The 23,569-nt window shown below is 51.2% G+C and overlaps 1 protein-coding gene across 2 annotated transcripts in view; it reads left to right on the top strand.

The window, feature by feature from the left end:
- The window catches only part of SH3BP4 (SH3 domain binding protein 4), a 95,998-nt gene that overhangs the window by 24,569 nt on the left and 47,860 nt on the right, over positions 1-23,569 (top strand). The window contains exon 2 of one of the 2 annotated variants that reach the window (XM_023642628.2): positions 14,019-14,097. The exons of the other annotated variant lie outside the window; for it this stretch is intronic. The gene's annotated coding sequence lies outside the window, so the exon portion shown is untranslated. The remainder of the gene's footprint in view (positions 1-14,018; positions 14,098-23,569) is intronic. 2 annotated transcript variants of the gene reach the window in all.

Genomic DNA, 23,569 nt, shown 5'->3' on the forward strand with positions numbered 1-23,569 from the left:
ATTTGTTATTCAGCGCTAGGTAACTCATACAGTGTTCTCCTGCGAGTTCCTTTTTTGGATAAACCTTCATTTCTGAAGTTTATCTGGGTTGATATGTAGATATTATACATTGGCTTTTCACTACCATGTTGTTTTCCTTTGGGTGTTAACACCTCAGTTTCCTCCTTCTCTCCAGGATTGTACGTTGTTTCCAGTCGTTTGCTGTCACAAACCACGCTTTCAGCACAGTGTGCAAAAGCTTATCTAGGAGGTGAGCCTAGCAGTGGGGGGGTGGGTGTCCCCCAGTGTCACATCCCACAGGCAGTGTTCTGGTTCATCCACGTTGCTCCACGTCCTCCCCCACCATTGCTCCGTGTTGTCTGACTTTTCATTCTGCTGTGGGAGGTCTGTTGGATGGGAGAGAGTATCTGATTTGTTTTTAATTTATGCTTTCCTTATTATTAACCGTAAACTAATATTTATTGGCTGTCTGGTTTCTGGTTTCCAGTCCTGGGCTCTTCCCATTAAGCCATGTTGTCCTTTATTCTGTTTTTTTCTGACGTGAAGATCTTTTTCATGGTTTCAACCCATTTTTCTTATTGAATTGTAGTTCTTTGAATTTTCTGGAAAATAGGCCTTTCTGGGCTGTGTTAGCGTTGCATATTCTGCCTCCCAGTTTGCCACCTGCCCCACATGGGCTTTCAAATCAAACGAGGCACATGCTGAACCCCATCCCAGGGGGACAACTTGCAGAATTGTTTTCGAGTGTTCCCGGTCCTGGCCTGTGTGTCCTGGTCTTCTGGCCATGGCATCACTCCTGTGAAATTAGCTCTTGCGTGTTGTCATTATTTGTCTGCCTTCCTGAGTCGCCTCCCCCTTGGCCCCCTCTGCAGATCCCCCTCTAGTCTGGAAGTGCTTTCCTGTTCAAATAGCTCCTTTAGTCTCTCAGTCATTTTGGGGGAAAACCAGTGAGTCAGCCCTGGACCCTGGGCTCTCTGTGCACCCCTCCCAGCCAGCCGCTTTAAATCTGCATTTTGTTGTGGATTCTGGAGGTGACTGCTTTACTGAAGGAATGCGGGGTCCGGGGAGAATGTGCCCAGCGCTTTCAGAGGAATGCATTCCTGGAGAAAGTTAAAATTAGAAAAAGCTGCTACATTTCCTGCCATTCAGTGGCAGTTGGCTCGTGTTTGTTTGCACAAGGATCCTTCTGCGAACAATCCGGAGCCGGTGACTGCAGGAATGCGAGGTGAAGTCATGCTTTTCTGGATGGAGGTGCTCCGTTTCCATGGCAGTCTTTGTTGTCCGAGTCCCTGTTTTGTTTGTGAATTCTTGCCGAATTAGACCGGAATGGAAAAATGTTCTTGAAACAACTCCTTTTTATAGTTCCTAAGAATTATTTTGTTTTTACGAAAGCTGTTTAATGGGAAGTAAATGCCAGAGTCCACCTCCTTGTCAGTGGACTCTGGAAGGATTGCACCATGGCGAGGTGGTGGCCGCTGGTCGTCCCTCCTCCTCTTTGGGAGGCCACCTCTCATCTCTCCCCTTGAGGCTGGACTTCTTGGGAAGCCCCCTCTGGCACGTCCTTGGGGGCCACCCCTGCACCCCCCTTCCCCATAGGGGTGTCAGATTTAGCAAATAAAACTGCATGACACCCATGTACATTTCACTCCGGGACATACTTACACGAATCAAATTATTTGTTATGTATTTGAAATTCACATTTAACTGGACATCCTGGATTTTCTCTGGAGACCCTAATACCCTGCCCGCCACAAGCTGTACTCTAACGTCCTTGGTTCTGGTCTCTCGTGGCGCCTGGGTCTCTCCCAGGTGCTGTTGGCTGGCTGGTGGCACCTGTGGCTTCACTGGGTTTGCCCACTTTCCGTTTGGACGCCGCCTCATGCCGTCGCTGGGGGGCTGCTCACGCCTGCAGAGGTAGAGCTTGCAGCAGTGCAGTCATGGACCGTGCTGGCCCATTTTGGGGATGAGGGCGGGAGAGCGTGCTGGGGGGCTCACAGGCTGTGCAGCAGCACGGAGCTCGTAAAGGGCAGACTCAGGGTTTGACCTCCTGGTCTGTTGGATCCAAATCCCAGGAGCTGGAGGGCACTGGAGAAATGTCACATTGTCTTCCCTTGAGAGCCTAAGTGCTCCTCTGAGACTCACCCCCAGAGGACCGAGCCATCGACACTCACCTACCTGGATTGCCCGCAAGTGCTGCCCTTCAAGTCGGGGTGGGAAGGGCTGTCGCTGAGACCAGGAGTCACAGGATTTGTGGGAGCCGTGGGTAGGAGCCGGGCCTTGAAGGAGCGGTTGCTTTTGTGTAGGGAGGGAACCCGGGAGACATCCCTGCGTGAGGAGGCAGGATGTGTGGGTAGGAGTTTTAGGGTGGGGTGACTGACCTGGCAGAATGAAGGAACTTGGCAGTGGGAGGCTGGAGGTAGAATAGAGCGAAATTGGAGAGAGCCTTGCAATGGGGCAGGGAAGCCTGGCTCCCAGGTGGGCAGGTGGCAGGAGAACGCAGGCCCTGTGTGCTCATGAGCAGGGGATAATGTGCTGAAGGCGAGGTCACGGGGTGATGGGTTTGGCGTAGAGATGCTCCTGGGACCGCCTGGGAGGCAGTTGATCAGTTGCTGCAAAACTGAGCTGCAGGTCACAGGAACCGGGGAACTGTGTTCTGCATTCAGGCACCAGGTGCTACTAATGGAGCGTCTTACTGCGTGCTGGGTGCAGGCCCAGGGGCTGCGGACCCCACCGTGAGTGAGACAGGTGGATTCCTGCTCCACGGACCTTACAGGCGAGCATGTTGAAGATGTGGATGCCGATTCCGTGAGGGAGTCTAAGGCAGTTTACTGAGTGCCAGGTGTGTTCCAGCTGCACAGGACCTGCCTTCGCGGAGCATTCACTCTGGTGGAAGAGAAAGGAAATAAACAAATGATAGACAGAATGTCGAGTGATAAAGGGAATGGAGAGTGAACAGGGTGCTGTGATAAAGTGTGTGGAAGGCTGAAGAATGGCCCCCCAAAGATATTCACATGCCAACCCCTAGAACCTGTGAGTGCTTCTTTACATGGCGAAGAGGACTTTGCCACTGTGAATAATACAAGGATCTTGAGATGGGGTGATCACCCTGAATTATCTGGATGGGCCCTAAATGTAATGTAACGACAAGTGTCATTTTGAGAGAGAAGCGAGGGGAGATCTGACTGCGAAGAGAAGACCATGGGACGATGGAGACAGAGATTAGCGCCGTGAGCTTTGAAGATGGAGAAAGGGGCCACAAGCCAGGGATCCAGGTGGCCACTAGAAGCTGGAAAAGGTAGGAAAGCGGATTCTCCCCCTTGGAGCCTCCAGAAGGAACCAGACCTGGAAATACCTTGGCTTTTGCCCAGTGAAACTGGTTTCAGATTTCTGGCCCGCAGACCGGAGGAGAATAAATTTGTGTTTGAAGCCACCAGGTTTGGGGCAGTTTGTGACAGCAGCCCCTAGGAAAGTAACACAGAGGTCTGGGGATTTGAGGTGGCAATTGAGCAGAGCCCTAAGTGTAAGTGACTCGAGGTCATAATTCGTGGGACGTTGAAAAGATTGGGATGGACTTTCTGCTGACCTGGAGGCTGGGACCAGGGGCCCTGAACTGGGATCCAGGCCCAGCTTAGAGGCACAAATTCCTTAGGAGGCATGAGCCCTCGCCGTCTCCAGCCTGGGCACGAGCTACAGTGAATGTATATATTTTTAATGTGAAAATGTCACTTGGGGTGTAAATGCCCTTTGCTTTTCTCCAGGTTTAGCTGAGTATGCATGTATTTTATTAATGGAACAAAGTGTTTTGTTGGCTTTTTCTAACACTAAAGTAGCTCATTGGCTTTGACCAGAACTGACCAGGAATGTTCATTTATATTACCCAGCTGTTTTTGTGTCTTGGCCAAAAGGCCCGGTGGTCTCGTGCTAGTGTCATGGTTGTCATCTGTTCTGGTTTGGGACTCCTGAATGTAGAGCCTGAGGGAGGGACTTGGGGCTGATGATCTGGGGGGAGGTGGTCCCCGGAAGCAGGCCTGGGGAACTGGGAGAGTGAGATGATGAAGGGCAGTTATCGAGTTCCTGGTCAGCGTGACTGCTGGGGCTCCTCCGTGCTGGGGACCCTCCTGAGGAACCATGAGAATATGCCTTAGAATTGTAGGCTGGAGGACGGGAGGCGAGGGCACTGACCCCAGGGCTGCCCTGGGGAGTGTGCTCCTGCAGGCTGCGGGGTGCTGGGATGGGGGGGACCCTCAGTGGATTGCACCCACCCATTTGGAGAGTGTCTTGACAGCACAGTGAAGGGGTAACTGGTTGTACACAGATCCAGTACAGAGTGGCCTTCCTGTGGGTCATGAGAAAGGCAGATATTTCGGCTCCATCCAACAAGAGCTGAGACAGCTACCAAGCTCTTGTCTTAATGACGACCCGTCATCAGTGTGGTGGAAGGTGTTCAGATCATGGAGAAAGTTCAGATGTGTGTGGCGAGGGAGTGGAGCACAGAGATGGCCTGTATCCCACCTGCAGAGGGCCCCTTGATTCCTGTGTGTAGCATCTTCTCTTGATACCTGTTCAGAGCCCAGTCAGCCAGGTGGTACCTTCCTCGTGTCCCTCCTCCACCTAGGAGTTCTCTCTCCATCTTGTTCTGCCACGCACACGAGCAACTTTCTATCTTGGTGTCTGTCTTCCGTGTTCAGCCACGTCTTATGTTTAGGCACGTGCTTTCTCTTACTTCCATTCTCGAGGGCAGGACCCACATTTTTTATGTACCTTCCAGTCCCTCTCTGGCTTACAAGGCGCAGAGCCCAGGCAAAGTTTGTGAGATGACAGTGATCTCTAACCTCACGTCCCTGAAAGCTGAGTGAGCGCCAGCCACGAGAGCGTGAACTGTGTTTATAGTCGGTTAACCTTTCATGCCTAATTGATGCTTGCTTATGAGGAAGGTAAGAATAGGTAAATAATCTGGAACAGTCACTGGGTGGAGAGACTGATCACAGAGGTTTGGATAGCTCTGTTGGGGAGTGAAGGATGGTAGATAGAACCTACCTTTCATGTCCCCAGATAACTAGCCGGGCGTGGGGTTCTGACCCGCTCCCACCGTTGTTTCACCCTGTAGTTAGGAGCTTGGGGGATTGTGAGAGAAATGACCCTGTGGAGCTGTGCCCTTTGCCCACCCATGCTGGTGGGGGGGTGGTGGTCACCCAACCCTAAGAGCACCAATGCAGAGGTCCCCAAGATGCACGCCACTCCAGGACAGCTGGCCCTTGGATGGGCATCTTCAAGTTTGCATTTTTAAAAAAATAAACAAAATTTTTTGAAGATTGCATTTTTTAAAAAGCCTTGTTTAACAAGTAGCATATCCCCCAAGGTTGGGGACTGCCTTGTGTTTTTGGATAACATTGTGCTGATCTCAAGGAGGAGATTGAAAACTGAGGATTCATTTTAATGGGAAATATTTAAAAACACAGAATGGTCTTCCTACCACTTTACCCAGGTCTTGGGCTTCAGAAAACGTTCATTGCAGCGATTCTGTTTCTGACCTAGTGTCTACAGATGCTTTGAGGGTATGGCTTGTTGACTGAAGCGGGAGTGTCCTGTGATACGTAATCAGATTAACGAATTATGAATCATTCAGTGTTCTTATAAAATAAGCGCTCCGCCCTTCGCTCCAAGCTTTGGCTAGGTTTTCGAAATTGTGAACGTTACACAGTCCAACAGCAAGGCAGGCGGAGGCCCCCTGGACTCCCTTGCAAAGCTGAATAGGGAGGGGTTTCATGAGGGGCAGACTCGGGCAGCTCCACGCCACGTATCTCCCTCTCCCGCCTCTTTCACTGTTGCTAAGGTAGGAGGTTGCCGGGGTGAAGATCTGACCCCCAAGAAGAAGAATCCAAGAGGTCAGATTGCTGGTGGTCCTGGTGGTCCTCGTCAGCAAGGGCGACTCCTGGCAAAGTTAGTTGTTGGGATTCTGGAAGAAAGGAACCAGCACTTGAACACCACGTGTGCAGGGACCATCGAGGCAGCATTGGGTGATTCCCCATCTCACCCAGGGCTGAGGAAATAGGACAAGATTTCCCAGGGGTCACAGCTTTCAGTGGCCTGGCCAGGATTTGAGTCCATGTCCAAACGGAGTCTGACCTTCCCCCCGCCAACTTGTCCGGCATATCCTCAGCCTCCTCGCCGTGGTTGATGCCCTCTCCCAAGACACACACATAAACTCCCTCCCTCCCTTTAGCAGACTTGGGAGGGTTTGTAATTTCTGTCCTGGAAGAAGGAAAGGAGGAAGGAAGTGCGACACTGGAACCCAGTCCAGCATTTTACGCCCTCGCTCGGAGACATCCTGTCTCACCGGGCCCTGCTTTGCCTTCCTTTGTTTTCTTTGCATTTGACCCTTATTCTCTTGATCAAAGTCGCTGATGCTGCTTTGCACCAGTGGGTTGTGATCCCAGCTTCCCGCTTCTTGACCTTGGGTAAGTCATTGAAAGCCTGTTGAGGGTTTCAGACCCATCTGCTACGATGGGCATGATAATACCAGCCTTGCCCACCTCCTAGCGTTGTGAAAACAACCAAGAGGCCAAGTGGAAAAGCACGTTTTCAGTGATCGTGCCTTGTATCAGCGGTTTTCGAAGTGTGGTCCAGGGACCAGCAGCATCGACTTGCCCTGGGAGCAAGTTCGAAATGCCCCTCACAGGCCGCCGCAGCCCTCGGGTCAGAGGCAGCCATCTGTTTTCGTAAGCTCTCCAGGTGCGTCTGATCGTGCTAATGTTGAGAAACACTGCCATGTTCAAACGTAAGAAGTTGAGTTCTCGGCCGTTTATTGTTTATTCCACAGCGTTCTGTGAGCTTTCTACTGGGTGTTTGACACTAAGTATCTGGTCTTTTATGTTTCAAATGTTCTGTAAATGAAAATTGGGTTGAGTTTATAATGAACCAGATCTGAGGACTAGCTTAACCCGGGGCTTTCTTCTCCAAGGAAGGAAGGCCACCAAAGAAGTGGGGTGTACGGAGTGGTTATATACCATTAAAGAGCATGTTTCACATATGATTGAAATGTCCCTTTTACAATAGTCACAAGATTGCCCTGTGGGCACAGTGATGGATGGACACAGCAGGTAGTAGGTCTGCTGTCTTGGTGGACACAGCAGGGTGGCAGGTCTGTTGTCTTGAGCTGGGTGGTCACAGGGTGAGCACAGCAATCAGTTCCCATCCTAGGGAGAGATGCTTATCCTTAAGGAAATGCCAGTGTGGGGGAAGTTGCATCTTTACCTTAAGGCCATTGTTTCTTGTCTTTGGGACGTAATAGCAAATGCTTAGAGCAGATCAACAATGAGTGCTGAAGGTGAGGCCAAATTAAGTTTATACCAAATGGCTTCTTCATATACTCCAGTATATCCTATTGCTTGCCATTTGTTTATCACAAAGAAGAAAAAGGCAGAGTCCCTGCCTGCCCTCAGTTTGGTCCACAGGCTGGTAGAAAAGACAAGAGAAAAAGCCACACAAATTGGGTATACTCTGGCATGATATGGAGAGCCCTGTGAAGGGGAGGAAGACAATTCCTCTACCCTCTGGCTCCTTCTGGCTGGGCTACGAATTAAATGGACACGAGACAGAATAACAGGAGAAAACCAAACAAGCTTTATAACATGTATACGTGGGAGACACTCAGGAAAACTGAGCAACTCGCTGGAATGGCCGAAGCTGCCACCTTAAATACCATTTTCAGCTAAAAACAAAGGAGGGTGTTGGGGGTAGTGGTTTTGGGCTTCAAAGGAGAGGAAGGCAATTTGCATGGAGATGGAAAAGCAAATGTTTGTTAAACAAATGTTTGCTGGGCCTCTGTAGACAATGGGACCCAAAAGAGATCTTTTGATATAAGTGGGCTTAGCAAGGACCCTCACGGTTTGCTGATACCCAGAGTTATCTATGGTGATGGACCCGTCCCATGGGACACTCCTTCCTCAGCTTTTAAGTAGTGATTGTCAAGACGCTGGACTTAAACCTCCAGCCCCACTGGAGGGGCCCAGAATTGTGAGCCAGTCAGACTGTGAAGGCACGTGGGTAACTGGTCAGTGAATTGGAAAAGTTAGAGCCTGGAAGAATTTTTTTTTTTTTTCCAGAAACGAAAAAGCCAATGTACATGGATCTTCCAGTCTTTGTAACATTGGGTGGAGGTGTCTTCTGAGTGTGGGTTTGACAGCAGTATCTTCCATGAGCCACAAGCCTGATGCATCCTCTTGATTTCCAGTTTAAAATCAAGCAACAACACAAAGATACCGGTGAAGCAGTCTGCATCCAGAGTTCTTTGAGAGTTTATTAGCTTTTCCTCGAATGTTTAGCATGGTCTCGTTTGCCAGCCCGTTTTCCAGAGATTCACTTTGATCAAGTCTTCTGAAATATTCCACTGGAACTGTCATGGAAGCTGCTTTGTGTTACTCATGACCATTCATTTATGTAATAATTAAATACATAAAATTTCCGTAACAAGGACCGCCAGCTGCAACCAGAGGGAGCAGAAGCTCCAAGAGGAGGAGGGGAGGGCAGCCTTGTGTCACAGGTGTGGGAGTCCTCAGAGAGAGCGAGGGTGCAGGTAACACAGATGCCTCCCGTCTTCACACGGACAAATAGATGCCTCCACCCCCCTCCCCGCTCTGCCAGGGAGAAAGGACCTTCAGAAACTCCAGCTGCACACAGTCACCTAAACCACTGACACCGTGTCAGGTACCAGCGAGGAACCCACAAATGGATAGAGCGGAAGGATGGACGGGTAAATAAACCATTGTGGTGTCTGGTTGTTTGTCTGAATAACCCCACCCTTTTGTGCTTAATATTCAAAAGAGGTTGAATACAGGAGACAGGAAAGGATGTTCCTTATCACGTTCTCTCTGTAAAACTTGCAATATTGTGTAATTACAGGAAAGGTACGTGAACCTGCTCTATATTCTGGGTAAGAAAATTTTACCACCTAAATCAGGTGAGATTTCAGACACCATCACTTGGTGGTTTCATCCACCACGTGCCTAAATGCTTTTTTTAGTTAACAGTTTTTAGTGTTCATTTGATAGCGTTAAATATAAAGGCCGTGGCCAGTCTACTGAGGTGTGATGTTCTCAGCTGTGTAAATCGGTCGTCTTAGAGTTTCTTCCATAGCAATGAAACGCCTAAGGTGAAGTCTGTGGCTGAGCCGTGAGCCCCAGGTTTGTCTTGACCCTCACTTGCATAAGCACTGGTCCAGCTGACCTGCACATGGGGTGGGGGTCCCTGTGCTGCTGCAGGAGGCCAGGAACGCTCCCCTCTTCAGGTCGGAGCCAACTCTGGGTAACAGTCTTGAATTGATGAAGTTTATCTTTGGAGCCATTCTTGTCTCCCTTTCTAGCCACAGCTTCCCGTTGTTTTTCTTTCCTTCCCTCTTGCTGTCTCTTATTCTACTTGCTGTCTTGGCTGGCACTTCAGGCATTCGGTCACGGGCCATGGGTGCATGCCCACTTCCCTTTGGCTTGAGCCCACAGAGGCTGGCCCTTTGCCCCCTAGCACCGTAGGGCTGCCGTAGAACTGGGGTCGGCAAACTTTTTCTGTCAAAGGCCAGACAGTAAATAGTTTGAGCTTTCGTGGCCATATGGTCTCTGTTGCAGCTACTCTGTGCCCTTGCTGCACAAAACAACTATAAGCAAAATGTAAATGAATGGGTGTGGCTGTGTTCAGTAAAACTTATTTACAGACGCTGTGATGCCAATTTCACTTAATTTTCACATCATGAAATATTACTCTTTTTTGATTATTTTTTCCCTTAACTATTTAAAAATATAAAAACATTCTTTGTTCATGGGCCATACAAAGACAGGTGACAGGCTGGATTTGGCCTGGGGGCCACAGTTTGCCTCTGGTGAAGGACAAGAATTTATTTGGCCCTACTCTGTGGTCTGGATCTACTCCTGTGGCTATTTTCAGGTATGGGAGGGGTAAGGATTGGGGAGAAGCAATTCCTGCCATGGAGAGATTCCAGTGTAGATATTGGCAGATGCAGGATATGAAGGATCCTTTGGCTGGAGATCAATCCGTACGGGTCCATCATGGTGGCTTGGAAACCTAGGGAGTAGATACAGGAGTTTTCCAGTTTCCCCAAAGCCACCCTAAAATTGCTTCTCCTCCACCTTTGAAGAACTATGTGCTGGGCGTATGAGTGGATTGGGCCATTGAGCACATACTGAGGTTTTGGAACAAAGTGTGAAGTTTAGACTGTTGGTGTCATCGGGAAGCCACCTAGGTCCTGGCCTGAGAGTCCTGGTTCGGCAGCATGGACCCGCTCTTGGAGGGTTATCACAGGCCAACCTGTCGGTCAAGGTGAGTGAACAGCTTAGAGAGCATTTTGGAATCTGTCACTCCTGCAGCAGCTCCCTGGATTGGCAGAGTCGTCAGAATTCCTTCTCCTGTTTTGCACATTCGGTGTATTAGTTTGCTGGGGCTGCCGTCACAGTACCACAAGTTGGGTGCCTTCCACAACAGAAACTTACTGTCTCACAGTTCTGGAGGCTAGAAATCTAAGACCCAGGATCAGCAAGGTTGGTTCCTTCTGAGGCTGCGAAGGAGAGTCGGTTCCAAGCCTCTCTCCTAGCTTCTGGTTGTTTGCTGGAAATCCGTGGTGTTCCTCGCCCTGTAGAAGCACCCCCTGCTCTCTGCTTTCATCTTCACATGGCCTTCACTCTGTGTGCGTCTGCCTCCGAATGTTCTTCTTTGTAAACACACCAGTCATATTGGATTTGGAACCCACCCTAATGACCCCATTTTAACGTGATTTCCTCTGTAAAGATTCTATCTCCAAATAAGGCCGCATTTTGGGGTAATGGGGGTTAGGACTCCAACTTAAGAATTTGGGGAGGGCACACAATTCCATCCATCACATGGGAAGTGGAAGGAATGGCTGAGTGTCTTGTTGGAGACTGTCCTAGGGTGAGAATTTAGGACAAAGTTGTCATCTCTTTGTGTATGAATATAGTTTCCTGTCTGAATTTCATGAGTCTCTTATCGTTTGTCCACTGAGCTTTCCAGACCTCCTCAGGTAGGATAAACCCTGCATTGTATCATCAGCTGAGATTGTAAGCTATTGTTAAAGCAGCTACTAAGAGATGCACGAAGAGGACATAAATGCCGCACTCATTGGACTGTAGGAGACACTCATGTTTGGAGACTCCGGAAGACAATGGCATCTTGTCTTCTTGGCATTGCTTTTTGACAGCTCTGTGATTCTTGGAAATTTCCCCTTAATTTTGCCTAGTAACGGCATTGATGTTTCTTGAAACAAACAAACAGAATCAGGGGCTTAGGCATCTTCTAGCCTTCGGGGCTTTCTGCTGACTTGAACCCACACTGAATCCTGTCGTTTTCTCTTGGGGGCTGCGGGGACTGATGGGCACACACCAGTGTATGGCAGCTCCCTAGGGGGAACAGTGTTTGGCCAAAAGATCACCTCTCCTCTCCTCTCAGGGAAGCTGGTGTTTATGCAGAAACCTGGGGCTTCCCGAGAAGGAGAGCGTGGAGCTGGAGAAGTCGAAAGAGGCCAGCTGGTCCTGTCTACTTAATCCACCCACCCTGGACCTCACCAATGGGAGTTCACAGCCACACCTCGTCCCTCCCCACACTCCAGCACCGAGTTGGCGGGGGCTCCCTGTGTGCCACTGTGCTTGCCCAAAGTCCAGCAGGGACGTCTCTGAGTCAGCTGGTTGGGCAACACTGCGTCCTCCCATATTGGGAATGAGGGCTGAGTTTACCTAATCACCCTCCTGTCCGGGGAACCTGCCAGGGATTCCTGTGATGAAATACAACTCAGCTCAGGGCTGTGGAGCCGTAAGTGAAAGCGGTCTACCTAAAGAATCTTCCGGAATGAGCGAGGGAAAAGCCCTGGAGGGCTCACAAGACCTTTACCCAAAAATGCTGAGGACAGCAGTGCCTAAAGCAGCAGTGAGTAGGGATGTGGTAAATGAACATACTTCTCTCCTCGTAAAGAAGGAAACCTGGCTGCTTATCAGAGTTAAGATTGGGTAGCGTGTGGAGTTGTTGAGCAAATGCTTACTTTGTGCCTAGGAGATGGGCTTTGGGAAGCCGGGGTTGAGAGTGAGAGCAGTAACGGGGATGCAGGAGGCCAAGGCCGTTGACCACACGGACATGCTCTTTCCAGGGAACCCCGTGGCCTTGCCAGCCCCCTAACCACCTCTTGCCTTTCATTGGGGGGCCAGCACATGGACCAGTGCGGAGGTAAGAGGCCAGTGGTGTTGGCACCTGGTCGGAACGCAGGTTAAAGATTCCCGTTACCCAAGCCTAGATTTGGGAGGTTGGGGTCTAGACGGAAAGGAGGCACCCAAGTGCTTAGATCGGCTGGGATAGTGACTTTTAAAACTCAGAAAGAAAGGGAAACACCCTGTATTACCCACTTCTGAGAGGTCTGTTCAGTTAGTGTTTTCGCTTCCTCTGCTCCTTCTTTACTACCTTTCCCCGCTTTTAGCATGACAAGGTTCTCAGCTGTTTTGTCCTGACGTCAGTCTTCGCTGTACCGCCAGCCCGTGGACGAGTCTTCTGAAATATCCCGAGTCTTCCGTGGACCGGGGAGCAGCATGGTAGACACATCCAAAATAAATGGGAGAGTGGACAACGGCCTCTTGTTTCCTGTGTCCTGAGCATCCTCTCCTCACCCCGCATTTTTCTGTCTCCTTTGGGATCTAAATCTTCTGTCGTGTTTGAGTAGGTGCTCTCACGTTGTTGCCTTTTTCATAGTGTTCGCTCACTTCAATGTTCCTTTCTCCTTTGTGATCTCGTGCATTGCTGGTGTGTTTAGAAAGTCCTTCTCTACCTGGAGATTAACTGTGTACAGACTAGGTTTTCTCTTTCCTTCTGGTTGATTTCCTCCCCCCGGCCTTTCTCTGCATCTGGCATTCATTTTACCGCTGAAGCCCCAAGGAGGGAACAGTGTCCTGAAGACGAACCAGCTGGCCCAGCGTCGCACGGGATACTTCTCGCCTCCTTGCGATGCTCCTTGGAATTGCATGTGAAATATTTACATGCAGGAGGTCCATCCTGCTGTCTCTTCCGGGCAGGACCATTGCAGAATGAAATTTCCACCTCCTCTTTCACAACCCGATGAGGTCCAGGATTCTTCCAGATCCCCCGGCAGCTCAGTTACTGTCCAAAACGGCAAGACTGCCGGTGGCTGAGAAGGGGGGTCGTGCAGTGGTGACCTTTAGTCCTGCCATCTTGTCGTCATCCTTGTTTAAGGAATCTTTCACAGCCGTGGGCTCTGTAACAAAGGCTCTGTAGTTGTTACGTTAGTGCCCCGGGACCTGAACCACCTCCAAGTGACCCGGTGGGTGAGGAGGAAGCCCCACTGTCGGCAGGGCGTTTGGACTGCGTCTTTAGGGTTTAGCTGATAAGGTTATTGTATTGCACTAACACTGTCCGTTTTTGCAGCAGAAATAAGAGCAAGGGAGGGAAGACACAGCGTTGGTGGGGGGGAAGCACCAAAAGCCCTTGTGGCAGGCTGGGCCCCCCGGGAAGCCAGCTCAGATGCAGCTTATTATGCAGGAGGTTTATTGGAGGACATGCTTGGGGTCAACCTCCATGGAGGGGAAGGGAAGGGAGGGCAGCTGGAGCAGACATAGGGAAAGCAGGGCATTCTCAGCGAATCCCTTCGAGACCCCACAGGAGCTCCGGCCCCAGGGGGCCCCTCGGAGTTGTCAGGAGTTGGGAGTAGGGTGAGGGCCTGCCTTCCCCCCCGCCCCCATCCATATGGCTGCCCCAGGGAAGGGATGTGACCAGGGTGGGGGGCAAGGTGGTTCTAGGACAGGGTCCTTCTGCCGCCACACTCCCGGCAGTTGGGAAGGGAAAGGGCATCAGTGTCCGCCACCGTCGTCACCTTACTGTGTCAATGGGGTTTACAACCTGGTCCACTCTGGATGTGGAAGAGTCTGGGAGGGAAAGTGGAGAAATGAGGTTTTCAGCTGAACGAGACTCCGAATCTCAGTCATGGCTCCTTTTTTGTCTTGTAGCATCTCCCTTCTTTTCTGGATGGAAGGCCAGGTCCTGCGACGTGTCCTCTGACGTCGGGAAGCTGGTGGCCTGTTATAGGTAAGCGATGCAGATGGGCTGTTGGAATGAGCAGCCATACCTGGGTCCGCTGCGTGGAGGCAGCAATGTCACCACCAAGATGCACAGACCCCTGTGGGGAGATGCCCACAGGTGTGCAGAACAGCTCAAGAGGAAGGAGTAGCTTCCGGAATCTTCCTGTGACACTTCTTGGCCTTTTACGGCCCTTGGAGACATCTCCCTCATGGCTCTGTCTTCACATCCTTGTCAGCTCTCAGTGTCCCCAACCTGGGAAGGTCAGATCTCACCCTTGTGCCTGGTACTGGCGAGTTCCCAGAACTTGTTTCTGTGTACTTTCGATGACTTCCCTTTCTGTTGCCGCCAACGGAACGTTCTCTCTCTACCCAGAAACCAGAAGGGCAGCTTATTCTCCACCCTGACAGCCATGGGACAGAGCCCAGGTTGGCTGTCCTGCTGTGTTTGCACAAAGGAGTTATTCTTATAACATAAGATGTTATGAGTTCCCACACAATGGCCACCAGTGAGGAGATGCAAGTGGAGAGAGCTGCAGGGTTATGGGTCACCCCCTCTGGGGCTCAGGGAGAGCATTTGTCCTTGGAATAGAACGTCAGAAGGTGTTAAAAGGATGCATTAGCTGGTGTTCATGGGGAAGAATTGGAGGCATTCAGTAATTCCCAGCGGAAAGGGAAGAGTAAATGATATCCTGGTAGAATGTTCTCGGATGTTTTCTTGGCTTTTCCTGATCTTTATTCTCTTGGCTGGCAGTAAAGGAAACCATCTTTTGTACAATGTACAATCAGTGGGCTAAGATCATCTGCATCATGGTGCAGGCTTCGTGTGTTTAAAACAACAACAAATGTCACTCCTTGCCAGGTGAAAGGACTGGACCTAATTAAAGCGGATCCCTTGCATACACTGGGCAGAAGAGGAGAGTCCGAGAGGAACAGCTCAGAGGCTGCTTCCTCTCAGGGCCACGTGTGAATAATACAAGCCGTCGTGCCAAATAGAGTGGGCAGCCGCGTGAATGATTCCAGGTTTTTCTTTCAATCCCGTATATCCTCTGTTCCGCTGAGGGAAGTCGATGGAATTTGTTGCAGTTTTCTTCTCTCCCCGCCTTTGCTATCACATCTCTGTTTTCCAGTATCTGCGTGGCTTTAGGATAGAAAGAATGTTGGGGCGAGTCTGCCGGTTTACGACCTGGGGGTTTTTAATAGTGAAGTGATGAATTCTGGAGTCCTGGTCCCGGGTCAATCCTCACAGGCGCTGAGGTCTCAGGGACTTAAAATACTTGTGCCCAGGAAGCGGCCACCAGCAGGCCCTACCTTATAAGTACAGCCCCTGCCCGGGAGGCTGTGGTCTGCTTGGGATGCATATCCACATTCCTCGCATTCCTCTCGCATGGCACTGGTGGAATGCTGGGGATTCCCAAATCAAAGAGCAGTATGCAGCCCCGTGCTTTTCTCCAGATAGACTTGCTGGATACCAGTGGGGTGGGCAACTTGACTCTGGGTCTGACTCCCACTTGGTCTCACCTTTGGATGTGGGGTGTAGCTTGGCCAGTGAAGGCTCTCTCCTGAGCAAGGCAGGAGGAGGTTGATGAAGGGCCCTGCCTGGGACTCCTCTCTGGCCGCACCAGCTCCCTGGGTATCATTTATGTGGTTTGCTTTTTCTGGCACTGAGCCAGAGTTTCTAGGGCAGCCTGACCTGGGAAGAGGAAACAGGAGGAAGGGACAGGGTCTGGCCGTCTTGAGATGAGCCAAAGCGGTACCCACTGTCTCCATCTTGGGCATGAAGGGCTCCTGGGAGCCTGCAGAGGCAGGCTCACCAGTGCTTGCCTTGGAGATGGCAGAGTGGATGTCTGTCTCACAGCGTTTAAAAGAAACCATCACTGGCTGTGGAGAAATGGAGTCTTGACACATTTGGCCAATTTTTGTGGCTTTCTTCCCCAGAAACAGAAATGCAGTGTTTTCTCTGTGATTCTTAATACTCAAGATCTGATATCTTAAATTCACTGGGATTTGCAATTGTTGTGATTTGCGTGTACTTCCAGCACCTCAGGGTCAGGATCTTAACCTATACTGACCCCACTGTTATCACCGGGAGGGATAGTTTATTATGTGCCCGTGGATGCTGCTGTTCAAGATGTGGGACCAAGTGAGGGAGCAGAAATGATGCTGACTTCAGCTCCCTTCACTTTAAGACCAGTGTGGATGACTGATGTAACCCACAAATAACAGAGCTTGGCCCGACAGCTCCTCGGGGACTGTGGCAGCCAAGGACGGCGCTCGGCTGGGGAGACCAAGGCTTGTTTCCCACCGTTCGCGGATGTGACGGCTGGAGCTCCAGCTCACGGGCTTCCGCTAACCACCCTCTGCATGTTGCATCTACTGGAGCCCTGGAACACTGGGCATCCTGCCCGTTTTACAGATAAGAAATGAGGCTCAGAGAGGATGGTGTTCAAGTTCAAGTTCAAAGGGTTATTAATAAGTAGCAGAACTGAGGCACAGAGCTCCTGTTTGTGAGCCCCAGGCCATTCCTTCCATACTCACCTGCCCGTACCTGGCGCCTGGGAGGGCACACGAGCTTTGTGGGCAGGTGTCCCCAAAGTCCAGTGGTGGCCGATAGAAATCAATTTCAAGCCACAAACATGAGCCACGTAACTAATTAACAGGTGAAATTAGAATTTTTCTCTTAGACCTGTAAATTTACTTGAAAATCAAGGATACATCTAAGAAGTGAGTTGGATGACCTTTAAGGATGTACCTTTCAGCCCCCTGGACTCGTCCACTCTCTCTGTAGGGGGGACTCTGGCTGGGCATCCTCTGCCTGGACCACGTGGAGAATCACTGACAAATTCTTCTCTTCAGGGGCTGCTTTTCAGACCGGGGGGGTCTCCAGACTTTTCTGATTCTGTGGGTTTTGTTGTTCTTTTGTGCTTTTGACATGAAACTCACATAATATCCAATTACCCGTTTTAAAGCGTGTAGTTCTTTGGTATTGAGTGCATTCACAATGTTGTGTGACCAGCACCGCTCTCTGGTTTCAAACTTTTTCATCCCCCCAGAAGAACACCCCTGACTCCCATACTGGAGTCCTTACTCCCAGTGCCCCAGCCCCAGCCCCCATTGATGGCTTTACTTTTGAGTTTTCCTTTGGGCTCCTGTCTGTCTGTGTGTAAGGGAGATCCTGGCCTTCAGATGTCCTTGAGATGGAGCAGCTGAGGCCAGCGTCCTTGGCAGCATGAACCCCAGGCCTGCCTGGACTGTCGCTAGCCAGGTGACCCAGAAGCACCGATTCTGCACCCGCCCAAGTCTGCCTGGGCCCCTCTTGGGGTGGGTTCTGACGTCGTAGTTGTCAGCACATGATGAAGTAACAGGGAGGGGAGCCCCGAGCCAGGCATCCCCCTCTCTGAGACCTTGCTCAGCCTCCTTCAGAAGCTCTTCACTAGAATGCCTCCCACTGGAGCTGCCTCGTTCAAGCAGGGGCTGCGCTTGAATGTGAGTGAGGTCAGGAGCCGCCCCAGTGAAGCCTGGGGAATGTGGACAGATGAGAAACCTGAGCTGCACTCCGGCAACCTGTTCAACTGAAAACGGGCCTCCGCGTTCCTAAAAGCCTTGTGTTCTCGCCTCCTGACGAGCCTGCCTTTTCACTCCTCTCAAAGCGGGCATGTTGCAAGGACAGATGGGAGATTTTTAACATACTTGAGCCTTCCGAGATAAAAGGTGTGAGTCAAGAAGGATTCCACCATTGTTTTTCTTTCAAGAGCCTTCCGGTGCCTTACTGGAACCTGCACAGACTACAAAGAACTTCCCAGTGTGATCAGAGGACCTCCCACTCTCCATCTCTCCGGCTGGAGTTTTCCCCCTTTGTTAGTTGATTATTTGAAGTTGACTGGGCAGACTGCGTTTTAGGACAGGCAGAGTGAACGTATTTCATTCTTGGGTCAGAAAAATGTCTATGCAGAGAGCTTCGAGCTTTCACCTTTTCCAAGGATAGATGAATTTCAGTTAGGAGCACATAAGCATCTTGCGTAAATTAATTTCCTTCAACCTCAGTTTCCACAGCTGTAAAATGGAGCCAGGGTCTCAGAGGTTCTTAAAGATGAAAAGGAATCAGATATGCGCTCAGACTTGCTCAAGGGAAAAAACAGATTATTGGAAAGATCCAGAGACCAAGCAGGTCGCAGGGGACCTGGGAACCAGGTTTTGAGAAATGAAGCTGCTTTTCAAGAATTGTGCCCCCCTCCCCACCCACCTGTGCTTCTCCCCCTGACACCTGGCCTCTGCTGCTCTGCCCAGCGTGCACCTAGCCCAGTCGTGGCTGCCGGCCACCAGCCAGTGCCCAGCAGTCCTGATGGGACCTGCCCTGGGCCGCTTCTGCATTTCCCAGCTCCCCCCTCTCAGGAGGAGTGAGTTGGGCCAGCTCATCCTTTTGAGCGAGTCCTCAATTCCTGGGTCAGCAGGCAGGCTGTGGTTTGGCTCACCTGGACAAGGTGTCCGCTACTGATCCATAGTGGGGAGGGGGCAGGGCCACGGGGGCCTGCAGGCTGGGGCCGCGCCTGGGCCAGGCAGTGGTACTGCCAGGGGAGTGAGGGGTAGCATGCATCCATCCTCACCTGGGCTCGTAGGCAGACTTGCCATTCCTCCTTCCCTCCGTCCCCTCTTCCTTCCTTTCTTCTGAATTTGCCGCCGCCCCATCTCTTTGGGCTAGCCACTGAGCCTCTGTGGGCCTCCCTTTCCTCAAGTGTCTTAGTTGAGGAACCCGAGCATCAGTCACACGGCTTCTCCGTGAACACATCGTTGATGTGGCCAAGGGGGTGGCTGTGCCCTTGACATGTCAGTTCATGCTGTTTCTCAAGTGTATTGCCCTCCTGACTTCAGGCTGCCGCAGGGGTCCTAAAGGTCAGAAAAGGGATTAACACGACCCATTGGCCAGAGTGAATAATTTGGGACCCTTCTTTCCAAGAAGTAAGCAGCTGGCCTCAGAGAAGCCTGAGCCAAGGGACAAAGCTGGATCTGCCTGGTGTGCTCTGATGGTGTTTCGAGGACATCAAGCTGAGATGCTCCCATCCCCGTTGGGTGGACACGGGGCCTGGAGTCCCATGTGTGGCACATGTATCTCTTTTCTACTCTGTTCAAGAGTAGGAAGGGACTTGAAAGGCCATTGAGCTAAGCTTTGCATTTGGCCGAAGAGGAAGCAGAGACTTGAAAGGCCGGTGTCTGTCTGAGGTCACATGCTATCTTCTCATTAAGACTGGCTGTCCACTGCCCTCAGGATCAGGGGTCAGCCCAGTCTGCCATCAGCCCTGGTAGGGTCTGCCTTGCCCTGTACCTGTGCTGTGTGCCCATTGCTCTGGCTCCTTGTGAACAGGTACCCCTTTTCCTCCCCAATCCCCCATCCATCTCTGGGCAGCCCTGGACTTGGCGCTTAATAAAAACAACTTGATTCTTTTTCGTTCCTTCTTTGTCATTGCCCGTAAATCCTTTTTACACTTGTCCCTTCTATATATGAGCTGGAGTGTACGCCTCATCTCTGCCTTCAGTTTTTGGTGAAATCAGTATCACTGATCGATGCTCCAGGCTGGCCCGGGGTGTCCTCTGCTGGAGAACAGTGGCCTGGTCTGTGGTCTGTTGAACAAGATTTTTATCAATAACGGCACAGGTGTGTTTAACCTGGGGCCCTGGGTTCCTGGCATGGTCCTCTTACAGGGTCTGCAGCAGAACCTCAGAGGTTTAGGAGATTTTCTAAAGAGAAAGCCTGTAGCCCTTATCAGCTTCCTCGGAGGATTTGCACCCTCGAGAAAGGTCACAGTACCTGACTCAGGAAGGCTGGCTATCCACCCCGCCGAGCTCAGGTCTGACTCGAGGACTGAGCATCTCCCCTTGCCTGCAGGGCTCAGCAGAGCCAAGGTGGAACTTGACAGAAACCAGTGAAAACACTTCTTTCCTTTATCTGTTTATTGTTTCTTTTGCTTTCGGTTAAGTCCAGATATTATTTGCTCATTTACTGAATGGAAAGCTTACTTTTTTTTACTGAATTTTCCAGCTTAGGAAAATTATCTTTGGATTTGAGTTGAACTTGGGCTTCCTCCGGACAACACCGAAAATTGGAGGTGCCTGCAGGTGGTTAATGGAAACCCAGGATCCAGGCAGGTCAAGGGGCAGCGTCTGGGTTACCACAGGCCACCCAGGGGAGGTGACTGGAGGGAGCGGTCGGTCCTCCTGAATTGTTCAGGCTGCACGGCGTGGACGTCTCGATGCGGCGTTTGAAGAGGAATTATTAAGGGGCTCTCAGTGGAGGGTGGGGTTTTAGATGAATGATGCCGGTGGTTCTGGGGACATAGTGAGTTGGCACAGAGGGGGTTCAGAGAGAGGAAAGCTACGGTACAGTGTCGGAAGAGCTCCTCTGTAGGTTTGCTCTGTATTTAAGTTTCGCACAGTGGTGGACAGTTTGCAAAGCTCTCTTAGATTTGTTCTTGATCTTCTCAGACGGGGAGTCGAGCCAGATATTAATTAGTAGCCTCGTTTTGCAGCTGAGGGAGCTTGTGCCTCGGAGAAGCTAAACAGTGATTAAAGTGAGGTCAGATAGAATCTGCTGGACTCGACACCCTCACTCAGGGTCCCCGTAGCCAAAGACCTGGGATCGCATGGTGGAAGGGCAGGCAAGGTTCTAGAATGGTCCATGAGCAGAATGAGTCCAGGTGGGGCCTCGCTGCATCTCTGACAGCAATGCTGCACACCGGATTGCCCCCTTTGCTTGGGTCTCTTGATTTCAAAGGGACTTAATGTAACTTGAGAGCTGGGCCTCCATCTTCTGGGGCCTAGACATTCGTCTGGAGGCAAGTTGGCCTATAAGTCAGCAAGAAATAGTTGGCCCACCTTGGGACGCTAAGTTTCTGTAGAAATTCTTCAGGGTACCACACATGGGTGGGCTTCAGAGTGAATCGTGATAAGCCTGCGTGAGGCTCCTGTGGACAGGGCTGGCCGGGCAGCAGGAGCTAGCATCAGCCCTGCCCTTGCAGCCCTTCGGTGAGACTGGTCCACGAAGCATGGCCCAGAGGAACTCTCTCCTGGCTGGATTCTGGCCCTCAAACGCCAGACTCGGGTGGGCTTAGTTCCTGCCAACCCAGGCCACGGAAGCCAGGCTGCTAGTTTGTCAATTTGACGCTATGCCAGTGGTGCCTCCTGGCTGGCTGGATGGGAGGGAGGAATGAGCACAGGATGCGGGTCGTCAGTGGGACGGAGCAGCTCTGTGTTGGTTTATCTGTTGAGAAGATGACCTCCTTTTCTTGGGGAGGCTTCTCCTCGCACTTCACCTGTGTGGTTCTCATGGAGCGTGGCCCGGACTCTGAGCGAACGTGATTGGGTGCGAATCTTGGTGACTCAGAGCTGCGCGGCTGAGCCTGCTGTACCTTAGTTTGCTCAGCTGTAAAATGGGCGTGAGAAGCTGCAGTTGTGCTCCCAGCTTGTGGAGAAGTCGATCTGCTGTGATGAAGCTGAACCCTCAGGGATGGGAATGAGGGGCTGGGAGGTGGGTCCAGGTGGCTCCAGGGCCAGGTCCACCCTGTCCTGCCCTCAGCTTGATCCTAGGTGCCCCCAAGATGGCCCTGCACCTGTCCTGTTCGGGCTGCATTGCTCCAGTGGGACCGTGGTGCTCTGAGGCTCTGGGTCAGCATCTCTGACCATCCACTGCCTCCCAGCTGTTTCTGGGGTGCACTTTGCCCCGACTTATCCTCTTCATGGCTTCTTCCCCCTGCCAGACCAGCCCCTCCTGACAGCACACAGGTTTCTTTTTCTTTCCTTTAGTAGTTTATTCCGGATTATAACAAAAGTCTGTCTCAGTGTATACAATTTTTTACATCAAGGTACCTTTTCAGACTGCTCTCTGTGCACAGACAGGTGTCCCCACGTTTCGAAAGTTCGCTTTACCCCCCTTCGCTTTTGCAAAAGACCTGCGTTAGTGCCTGTTTTCACTGAAAATCCGCAGAGGATTTTCGTTTTAGTGAAAATCACATTCAGCGTATGCTTTGCAGCGCGTTACAGAGGCAGCGCGCACCCCGAGGGGCCAGCATGGCACCGCCAGCCTCCTTCCCCGGGACCTGAGCATCAGTTCACCCGAGCATCAGGTTGCCACCGCTTTGAGCCGTCTGAGCATCGGTGCTCTATCTCCGTTTATTTTGTGCACCTGTTAGCAAGATGTGTCCTAAGGTCATGACTTCTTTGCTTTATGCCCTTTCTGCTTACAAAAGATTTCATAGGAAATGTGTTCCTTTTGGCTAGCAGGAGAAACTTGTACATCGCATTGTAGTCCCAGATGGGTTTCTGATGGGCACATTTTAAAATGTCCCAATTCAGTGCTATTTAGTGTATTTACAAAGTTGTGCAACCACGACTTCTGTCGAGTTCCAAAACGTTTTACCAACCCAAAAGGAGACCTGTGGGCCATCGCTCGGCATCCCTCCCTCCCTCCAGCTGCTGGATTCGCCTCTTCTGGATATTTCCGATAAATGGAACCATGCACTGTGTGACTTTCTGTGACTGTCTTCTTCCACTTATCATAATGTTTTCAAGGGTCATTGACGTTGTAGCTTGTGTCAGAATTTCCTTCCTTTTTGGTGAGTTATATCCCGTTGTATGGGTAGCCCGTGTTTTGTTGGTCCATTCGTCCGTCAGTGGACGTTGGGTCGTTTCTGTCTTTTGGCTATTTGAATAGTGTTGCTAGGATTCGTTATATTTTGATGTTCTAACTTAATTCGAAGAGCTCTCTTCTCTCATTTTGAAGTTCTTGGAGAGACCCCTAGCTTAGCTTTCGATCCCAGCTCCCTCCCTCTCCCATGCCTGTCTGCAGTATTTTATAAATCTCCAAGAGCCAGGGCCTGACCTGGTGTTGAAATCCCCCTTGGCGTGGACCAGCTTGGGTCACTGTCACCCGGAGGCCGGTTGGGTGCTGTCCCCTGTGGATTCACTCACCTGTGTGTTAACACGGCCACGCCAGGAAGTGGTGAGTCACGGAGAAGTGCTGCTCACTGAGGGGGTGTCTGCAGCAGACCTAGGCCAGGTGTCTCTGCAGGTGTGGTCCCTTGATCACCTGCCTCAGGATCACATAGAGGCTTGTTGTGAGAAGGCAGCCTTCTGACCTCTTCTGTGCTGGCTGCCGGAGCTCTGCCCCTCAAAGCCTTTCTGCACCTGCTGTGGGGTTGTAGTGAGGCCGGGCTGGAGAGGGATGGAGGGAGGGAAGGATGGATGTCAGGGCTGCCCCTCCCTGCAGTGTAGCCTGGAACTCACTCCCATTCCCTTCACTGAGGGTCCCTGTCTCCCCAGGTTTAGTAACTGCTGCCTCCTTCCCCTCTCCCCTGCCATCACTACCCCCAGGTCATTCCTGCACCCACACACACCGCCATTAATCGTCCCTTTATTAAACTCGCCTCAAATGATGCTAATCTGTGCGCACCGTCCTTTTCCTGTTGGGACTCTGAGTAACAGCTCAGCCTGAC

Source organism: Equus caballus, chromosome 6 (assembly GCF_041296265.1).
Source record: "Equus caballus isolate H_3958 breed thoroughbred chromosome 6, TB-T2T, whole genome shotgun sequence".
Classification (NCBI taxonomy): Eukaryota; Metazoa; Chordata; class Mammalia; order Perissodactyla; family Equidae; genus Equus; species Equus caballus.